Below are 9,529 nucleotides of genomic sequence, written 5' to 3'. Positions count from 1 at the left end.
ACACACACACATGCACGCACGCACAGTCTAATGGTATTAGAAAATCAAAGTCTCTCATTTTGTCTCAGTGTATCTGCAGGGCCTGGTAATAGATCTGTCTGTACTTATTTCCGGGGACGGAAGGATGAGGAGGAGGAGGAGGGTGAAAATGAGCAGCAAAACAAGCAAAGGAAGGAGCGGAAAGATGGATAGAATGAAGTGGATATAAAGCAGATATAAGGCAGAGGGAAAGTGGAGAGCATACGAGCAGCAGATAGAGGAAGTCATTCAGGATGCGTGGGGTTTAGTGTGTGTGCGCCCAGTCTGAATTTACAGAATTAGGACATCTTTATCTGGTCAGCAGCGGAGCACCGGGGATAGTAAAGCACAACAGGAGATCATAAAATCTTCTGCTCTCAAATGGACTGTAATCCGCTGTGACTCTTGATGCAAATCATTACAGACAGAAGCGATGGGTATTTAAACGCTGGGTGGTGCCTGCTTCAGCCAGAGTGGAAATTCAGACACTGTCAGAGTTTAATTAACCTTTATATCAGCAAATGAAGCTGAAATATCAGGAATCGGTCCTTCCTGAAGAGACTCTCCTGTTAATGATATTAAAACAGGGCGAGATCACCTTTTTGACAGAGATCTCCTGCGCTGCAGCACTAAAACAGGCCTCCTGTGAACTTATATCACAAAAATACTGCAGCGATGCCAAGATGCCGCCCAAACATTACAGGAAATGAAGTGATGAGGAGTCAATAATGGAGTTTCAACAAAATAACAGGAAGTGAAAACTCACACGGGATCGAGAAGAACCGCAACTTAGAAAGGTCTGAGTTGGAAATGCCAGCCGCACATGAAGCAACCATGTAACCACATCTGCGCTTACGTGTGTGCACGTGGCGGCTGATCCTGCCGCTGCTGCACCTTGTGGCCTCGCCCCCTTTCATATAATTAAATTCTACTCCAAACTTTCCCTTTGAAACTAATTAATTAAGATGCTATTATTTAGCCATTGAGAGGTTAATGACCACCATTAGCAACAAAGGCTACATCCACCATCATCAGCCAAACTTGGTTATTCGGTCCATTTTGGTTATTTACCAAGCCTGAGATTGATGGTTCCTGATGCGGTGAGTGACACTAATTAGCTTTTAAAACACAACACACTCCATCACTGCTCAGGACTTGTGCAGCAGCTAGAGAACAATCTCATCACCGTTTGCTCTGGTCCCAGCAGACGGTGCTGAGGGAGAACACTTTGGTGGTAATGTACGAGTTCACGTGCTCTTAAAGGCAAATATTAAGATGTGTGTTAAATAGCATGAACGACAACCATTGATCATAAACTGGACGGCAGCAAAACTCCTGATATCACACTCTTCCCAGTCACTCCTGATGAAACCAGTAATATCATTGAATAAAGTGTCTGCATAAAGGGGTTTTTGCACCACATTTCTCACAGCCTGAGTGAACATTGTTGATCATCACATCATACATATGGCGCCGATGGTCCTTCATCCTCACACAAACAAATCCACCCATAAAGCCGACATATTTAAGATTACAGAGAGACAGCTACATTCCCCTTTGGTCCACACTTCACAAATCTGAATTCATGACAAACCGCACATCATGATGTCATACATATGACAGCAACCGGCTGGATTTTTTTTCGCCCATTTAGGCCTGGGGGAGCCCATGGCTGCAGCCAGTGGGAGCACTGGTTGAAGTCACTAAAACACAGGGGTCAAGTATGGGAGTGTAATGGCATGAGTAATGGCCTCACTGGTAAATGGTGCTCAAATGACATTGTGTGGATAACAGGACTTATTGTAAAGCATTTACACTGCAGGCGATTTATAGTCTCTCTATAAATGTTTATTAGCTTTTTCTCTATTTATAACTTCTGAAAATCAGGCCGGGCATAACTGCGCCCTTGTGTCTCTGCTCTTTTATGATCTGACTGAATAGAACCTGTTGAACAGTGAAACATCTGTGGGAATTTATGCATTTGTCCACTACATGTACAATGCTGTATGTTAGCATGTGTGTGTATATCTACAGGACGCCTTTCTACATGCTTCCATATCACAAATACACACCCAGCCGGCCTCGCTCTTACACAGCTGTTCTGTGATTTAAGAGGGATGACAGATTCTTATCAGCAAGAGTTTAAATCTGCACAGCTTTCCAAAACAGTGAAATTCTTTAGAATAACTTAACTGAATCAGTGTGTGCCTCCACATTTATGACATCACAACATGTAGAAACTGGGCTAAACAGGTTGGTTGATAGCCCGTGTTCGCCCTGCACTGGCACTTGTGATGCACAAGGTGAGACAAGAAATGAAGGTAGGCGAGCTTTTCTGCTTGGCCGCCTGCTGACAGACGTTAATCATTAGCTCGGGCTTTTAAGCGTGGGCCAGCAGAGGTGTAACTTTATAAAATAATTACTTCAGAGTACATCGAGGGATGAAAATAAACAGCGCGCTGAAGGAGAGGCGGGCCCAGAAGCACCAGATCGGTGGAACAGCCAGCAAATGAAATGCAAACGCTATCCGCTGCATCTCCCTGGGACAGAGATTTATGGGAGATGTACATGACGTGGCAGCCGCTCAAATAAAAGCCCCTCCATCTCCCTTCTCTCATCAGTCTCTCTGCCCCCACCCCCCGCCCCACCTCTTGATCCAGTGGCAGCTGTTGCAGCCCTGCCCCACATGCTGCACCTGCCCAAAAAGACCCTCAATCAAGGCCGAGTGGAAGAAATAAATCAAAGCTCCATTGCTCCAAAAAAACAGGGCTTCAGGAACGTTTGATGTGAGTACTTTCACCGATCCAACAGGGAAGAGTCCCAAAAATATTTTCAGTATTGCCCTTTAACCCTGAAACACATGATTTTATGGGGCTGTGAGCGCTCCCAGGACTGCTCAGACAGAGGTTGTCGGAGTTCAAGCGTCTGGGCTTCCTGGTTGATTTATGCGCCGCAGAGTGCGGGGAAGATCATCGCGGACTCTCCGTCCCAGACAGGAAATCAAAGGGATGGAGACAGCAATTAGCGGTGCAGCCTGACCTGGATTCAGAGCTCTGAGAACCTTCACAGTAAACATCTTCTGTTGACACAAAGCAGGCCGGACACACAGATCAGAATTCATTATTCTGATTTTTTTATGGGGCTCTCTGACTTTTCACCTATATCAGCGAAAAGTAAGACATACAATCGACATAAATAGTTTTTTATTGTTTTTTTTATATAAAAATCTGCACTTTCATTTAAGGTTTGGTTCCAGCTGTTCATGCAGGGATATGCTGTGGTGAACATGACCAAACCACACTTCCATCAACTTTAACTGTACTTTATGGAAAATGTTTGGAACTCAACATTCAGCCTTAACTCATCATGTTGCACTTTATCCAGCCACAAAGAAGCACTTAATAGGGGGACACGCTGCACAAGGCTGGACGGTGCCATCCTGGCTGGCAAAGGTCGGCAACTGACCTGGCAGTTGGGCGTAAAGGAGGGGTACCGGCTCAAATCTGGAAACATGGAGCCACATCTGCTGGACCTGTGTGGGGATAATTTTAGTATTGAAATAATTGTAGACATCATTGATATCATCCTGGGATGTTCTATGTGCTATGTCCATTAGGAGAGTCTTAGTTACGCCCCCTTTGTCCACCAGATGTTACGTCTGTGATTATGGTCCAGGTTTGTGTAGGTCTGCAGGTTTAAGTTTAACTTGTGCACTTTATTTCTTTGTGTATATTAGTTTGAGTGTTTATATGTTTCGACACCGAGCCGCTGTTTCAGCCTTTAGGGCTGAAACATGAACCAACAGAGCAGAGCTTACGTCAGCGCGCAGCAATCGCCAGATCCGGCCTCCTGAAAGCCTCCGACGACACCAGCGCAGCCTTTGAAATACAAACAAGGCTGATTTAAGCATCGATACACAAAAAGTAGATGGGCTGAGTTTTCATCTGCTTTATGGCACATCCATCCAGGATAACGTTTGCTTGAGCTTCTAATGGCCATTGGTCATGATTTTTACACTTTTTGCTCTCATTTGAACCGAACAACCTCAGTCTGAGGACTGTAAACAGCAGCAGGAACCAACTGGACTGTGGCCATCTTCAGTCATTTGTGTAATTTGAGCTGTGTATGGAAATATGTTCCATTCAGATTAAAAGTGGCATTATTTGTGTTCCAGCTTTTGTGGCTGTTTACATTCCCAGAAATCTGATCAAAGTGGACAAACTGAATCCTTATCTTAAACTGAGTGCTGTATAACTTCCACAATATCCGCATAAAGGAAAACCTTTGGATTTATAGCATAAACTAATGGAAGTTTTGAGGCATGATTCATCTATAATCAAGGGGAGGGAACCTAAACCACAGCATTTGTGGTGAAACGATCTAACATCCTCCTACATGTATTTCAGGCAAAGAGGAGGATGATATAAATCACATGAAGAGCCTGCATGCTCCAAACTTGGAGCTGAAACCCAAACCGAGCCGAGGTTAATGGAAGTTCAAGGCAAGATTTATTTTAATTGTTCCATTGTAATTTAAACAAAATGTCTCCTTTGTTGAAGGCACGTGTTAAATGATACCACATCAGAAACGGAACATTTAAAAGGGTCAGAGAAAGTTGCTGCCTTCGCTCTGGGTTAAATCAATAGAGCCGAACTGTGTTGAACTCTGCGTGGGAATATCAGAGCGCTCTGAGGGAGCGTTGGTCACATCCTGCTCCTTTTCCCTTGTTTTATTTTTCATCCTTTTTTTATCTACCTGTTTAAAGTGTGGCCTCCCAGTGGGACATCCATAAAGAGGCCAGTCTTTCACCCACTTCTTTTATTAGACGACAGCCCGATTAATTGCTCTGCCAGAGTCACTCTGGAGGTTCAGAAGCTAACAATAGCACTCGCAGATCAAAGAAGGAACATAACCATTAGACAGGTGCAACATTGTTGAGCAACTTCTCCCCTTGATCACTGAGCCAGCGTCCGTCCTTGATCGCTGCCGGACGGGCAGCTCAGACTTCTGCACACGCAGGACGACAACTGCTTTGCTAGGAATGTGTGCTAACAGGGGTTAGGGGGTAATGTGCCGCTCCACCCGCTCCTACAGATCCAGTAATGCCGGAATGGATAGGAGCAGCTGTCGGGATGCTTCTACAGAGAAGAGTCCGTCTTTGGAATTCCTGTTGTGCCACTGGACAAATGAACCTCATCAGGGAAGCGGAGGAGGGAAAATAAAGTGCATGGCAAAACAGCAACTTCTACGTCAATGTGATTCCCGATCTCATCTTCCTGAAAGTAATTGCAGCGCAAATCGGCAGCATGGACGTCCACCAGTCTCTGCGTCACAAATCCACCTTTGACCTGGATCGTTCTGCTCCTACTTATGTCCAAATCCGCCGGCTCCCTAAGTATCAGAGCTCGTGCAACTCACACCGGCACAGATCTGCCTTGTCTCTTTTACACCTCCTCCAACCAGCCAGAGTGCTGAGCCAGCAGAGCCGCGGCAAAATAAAACCCCTTTTACAGCTGCAGAGTTTTAATCTCTCAAAACTGTATACGGAGGCCGGTGAATCATACCTTCACGTCGGCCTCAGTCTTTGCGTCCTTCCTCATCACAGCTGTGTTTACAAAAAATATCTATATACTCTGTTGAAACTCAGCGGCCCAGTCCATCTAGCCAGAGCAGGATTTTATCCGAAAACAGGGAAAGAAAAGAAAAGAGTAAAGTTCAGCTGGTGCACGAAGACGCTGCTCGTAAATCTTTAACCGACCAGCTGAGGGTATGGTTTGAGCGCATGCTTGGCCACTTTTAACTGGTCACCAGTTTGGACGGCAGCAGCCGATGTTTTATTAACGCGGCATTATCGCTTCATTACTGGTATTCTTCCATCCATTCTTTCCAGCTGAGCCTGCCCAAGAACGCCACAGCGTCACCCTTCACAACTCAGTGCTGAGAGACAAATGGGTGAAAGAAGACCGCTGCACTTCCTGGCATGGCGGGGCACTGCCACACACACCTGTTTCAGCCACAAGTAAACCACCTTTACAACATTGTGGTTTTATTCTGACCACTATCTGTCTATTTCACACGCTCTTGATTTCCTCTGCGGCTGGCAGCCTTGCCGGCCTCTAAGTGCCGTCGTGGTATAGATGTCAGGACTCCAAGGTTTCATTACCTCTCACGCGGTTTAGCACTGGATAGCATTAGCTGTTAATGGCCCATCTAAGTAAAAGCAGTGATTCAGACAGACAACACGCAGCCACCACGGAAGGCATCTCGCTAAATAAAGATACACTCTTAAAAATATAAGGTGTCATTTTTCCAGCCCCCATGTGTCCACTCTTAGAATAAATTTTAAAAAACTTCTGTTATTATAAAACTTCTGCAACAATAAAGATCTATAAAATGACTGAAGATGAGGCAAATACACATGCCTAATTTTATGTTGAATCTTTTTAAGTATATGACAAGTGTTAATACTTGCAGTAAACACACATTTATAAACGGAAGGATGACATGAGCACAAATTGCTTTTAAGAGTTGTGAAAGTGGAACTTCAGTTCCAGTATTTAAAGAGGTTAGTCAGATTTAATTACAAAGGATCTAAATTTAGCCGCCTAACTTATCAAATCAAATAAAAAAATATATGTACAGTCAGAGTTTGGGGCTGCTAAGATCTATTATTTAATAACAAAGACCTGATGTAATCTAAAGTGTATCCAAGAAATTTGCTGCCATGCACTGATGTTCCTGAAATTAGATCTGACTTATTTGTTTTTTATTCATATGCCTACTGTGCATGTGAGTGTGTGTGTGTGTGTGTGTGTGTGTGTGTGTGTGTGTGTGTGTGTGTGTGTGTGCGCGCGCGCGCGTGTGTGTGTGAGAGAGAGAGAGAAAGAGAGAGAGAGACATAATTTCATTGTTCTGCTCCGGTCTGCTCGATTTGTGCATGTAAAATGAAATGAAGATTGCTGGTGTGTTGGACTGTAATAGATTCTCAACAGGGAATGTGTCCGATTCCACGGCGCTGGCGCCGCGTCCTGTTTTATTCACGCTGTGTGAGATTGCGACTGTGGATTACCATCCTAAACTACGGGTTTGAAAACGCTGATTCGATTTTATTCAACTATTCCTGAACCTATTTATACTGGAGCAATTTCCGCAGCTCCCGACCTAAATGCACCCCGGCAGGTCCAAACAGGTCGTGTTTAGCAGGCCTCACATTGGCCTGATCCACATTTCTGTTTGTGTGCAGGCTGGTTGGCACTGTCTCTATAAAGGTCAAGGGCCATTTTGGCATGTTGAGTGTGTTTGGCAGCCCACACAGGGCATTTTGTCTTTCTGATAGGTAATAAAAGCTTACAAATTACAAGTGCTTCCTCCTCCCAGGACTGGTGACATTTAAACTCCGATCATGTTTATGGCAACGGCGTTTGCCAAACCCCCGGCTGTTGTCTCGACTTGACCCATTTCGTTTTCCTCCCAAATATAGTCAGTAATATCGTCGTCTTTGCACTTGTGTGAGAGTGGCAGCGATGAAGGAAAGGTCACATGTTTAGTTAAAGTAATCAGCGTGATATACGCTTCCCTGAGGGGTAATGAAGACCGTTCACATCCAGTATCTGGTATCAACGGCAGAAATGTCCCCCTGCAAAACAAGTCATCAGTAAACAGATGCTTCATGTGTTCCCAAAACTGTGTACTGGGACCAGTGGTACCACTAGCTTCATAGTTACCTGTATGTTTGGCTTCTGACTAATACCACCCAACGCCTGCCCGAACCTCTTTGAAGCATGATATACGGCACACACGTTGTAGGAACACGACGCTACAACATTGCACGTTGTCGTCAGGGGATACACGCTCAAAGACTGTTTGTATGGGTTCACAATGTTCAGCGGCCTTATCATTCCAGGACTAATCCTGCTTGTTGATCCCTGGACTCACAAACAGCAGGGTCAGGTTTCTGGCCCCCAGCAGGCTGCTCTGGGACTGTGATGACAGCAGGCAATCATGCCAGCTCAGCTGCTTACTGACATGACGCAAATGTATAGAGAAGTGATTCTGGATCATCAATATTTACTCTTTATGTGGTCACACAAATCTGACGCATACAGGCTAAAATCAAACTGCTGTTCTCAGAAACACCACCGGTGACCAGCTCGGCCCTGCTCCATGGTCTCTTGCTGCCCTCTAGAGTACCGCGGCCCTCAAACAAGGAACTCAGGGGTGGAAACACAAGTAGGAAGCGTGGAGCCGCTGCGCTAATGAAAACAACCGCAGAGCTGTTAGCTGTGTGCAGAGAAGCGGAGGACTTGTCACCATCCAGGAATGCCTCTTGAACTCTCTGCTGCGAACAGTTACGACGACTCCTTCAAAACATGACGCTGCCTGCGGTCTCTGGAGTCGTCTCTACCTTTTCATAGCTACGTGGTGACGTCTTCGGCAGGGAGGCATGTCGCGAGCTGCTTCTGTCAGCCCGGTGTCAGTCGAAGTCTTGCATGTCCCCTCGGGTGAGCTCCTGCCAGACTCCAGATAAAGCTCCGTGAAGAAAAACAAGTGGAGGATATGAGTTTGTGCCCGAGGCTGTCGCTTTGTCTTTGCACAAGACCTGTCAGATTGCTCAGAAAGGCTTAGAAAAGGGGGAAAACCCAACAAACGGTTAATCTACCGTAAGATACGTGCCGAGCTTCACAAATTTTAAGCGCAAGTGTGGACAATGCGTGATGCTCTGGTAGACTACTTTGATCAGATTAGAACTGCTGATTGACTCTGACCTTGTTTCATGTGGGACAGGGTTGATGGGGACACTGGACTGGCTTATTTTTATGTGGTTTTTTAACTGGCTGCTGAGTGGCCTTCCAGTGCGGGCGAGGTGTCAGCCAGCCTCCTGGGTCCTCGGGCCATCTGTTTGGGGTCCTACTTTAGCAGGGGAGATGTGTGGCCCTTTTCTGCTTAATTAGGTCCAGTAAACAGGCACTCATCAAAAAGCAGCTGCTAACGTCCCCATTAAGACACGCGGCCTACAAACACACACATAGATATAAGCACAAGCAGACACAAAACCAGACTTGCATTAGAAGAAAATCCAGCGCTAATGGCAGCGGTGATGGTAAAGGTCAGCCCTCACCTTGACCCACACAGACGCCTGAGCCTCACCTGAGCTGACGCTTTTTAAAAAAAGAGGTTTGTGTCTCTAAATGCAACGACCCTGTGTGCCGTAAATGTGCAAACACAGCATCGCCACCACGTTATCACCTTTTGCAGGAGGCATGAAAGTAAAAACAATCAAACGCCTAATGGCTCGATTACGGACTTGTCTCCATAGCAACGCAAAACAGGGGAGCAGGCTAAGGCTTTTCCTGCATCTCACAATCCAAACTCGGCCTTTGTGATTTCACACAACAAAGTTGTAAACTGGAGAGAAATATACTTTAACCACACTGGACGTTTGCCAAATTTCCATCGGGCATTAGCAACCAACTGGTGCAGGCTCATTAAAAAGCAGAGAAACCTATAACCA

At 45.6% G+C, this 9,529-nt stretch overlaps 1 long non-coding RNA gene across 1 annotated transcript; it reads right to left on the bottom strand.

Moving 5' to 3' along the window:
- Positions 1–3,162: 3,162 nt before the first annotated feature.
- LOC115249576 (uncharacterized) lies at positions 3,163–5,921 on the bottom strand. Its single transcript, XR_003888250.1, has 3 exons — positions 5,583–5,921; positions 3,836–3,896; positions 3,163–3,550 (listed from the first exon to the last, which is right to left on the bottom strand). It is a non-coding gene; the product is annotated as an uncharacterized lncRNA (long non-coding RNA).
- Between the last annotated feature and the right edge of the window lie 3,608 nt (positions 5,922–9,529).

The sequence above is a fragment of the Takifugu rubripes genome, chromosome 4 (genome assembly GCF_901000725.2).
Source record: "Takifugu rubripes chromosome 4, fTakRub1.2, whole genome shotgun sequence".
NCBI classification, from domain to species: domain Eukaryota; kingdom Metazoa; phylum Chordata; class Actinopteri; order Tetraodontiformes; family Tetraodontidae; genus Takifugu; species Takifugu rubripes.
The sequence above is the reverse complement of the archived record's forward strand: the minus strand, read 5'-3'. Positions and strand labels throughout refer to the sequence as shown.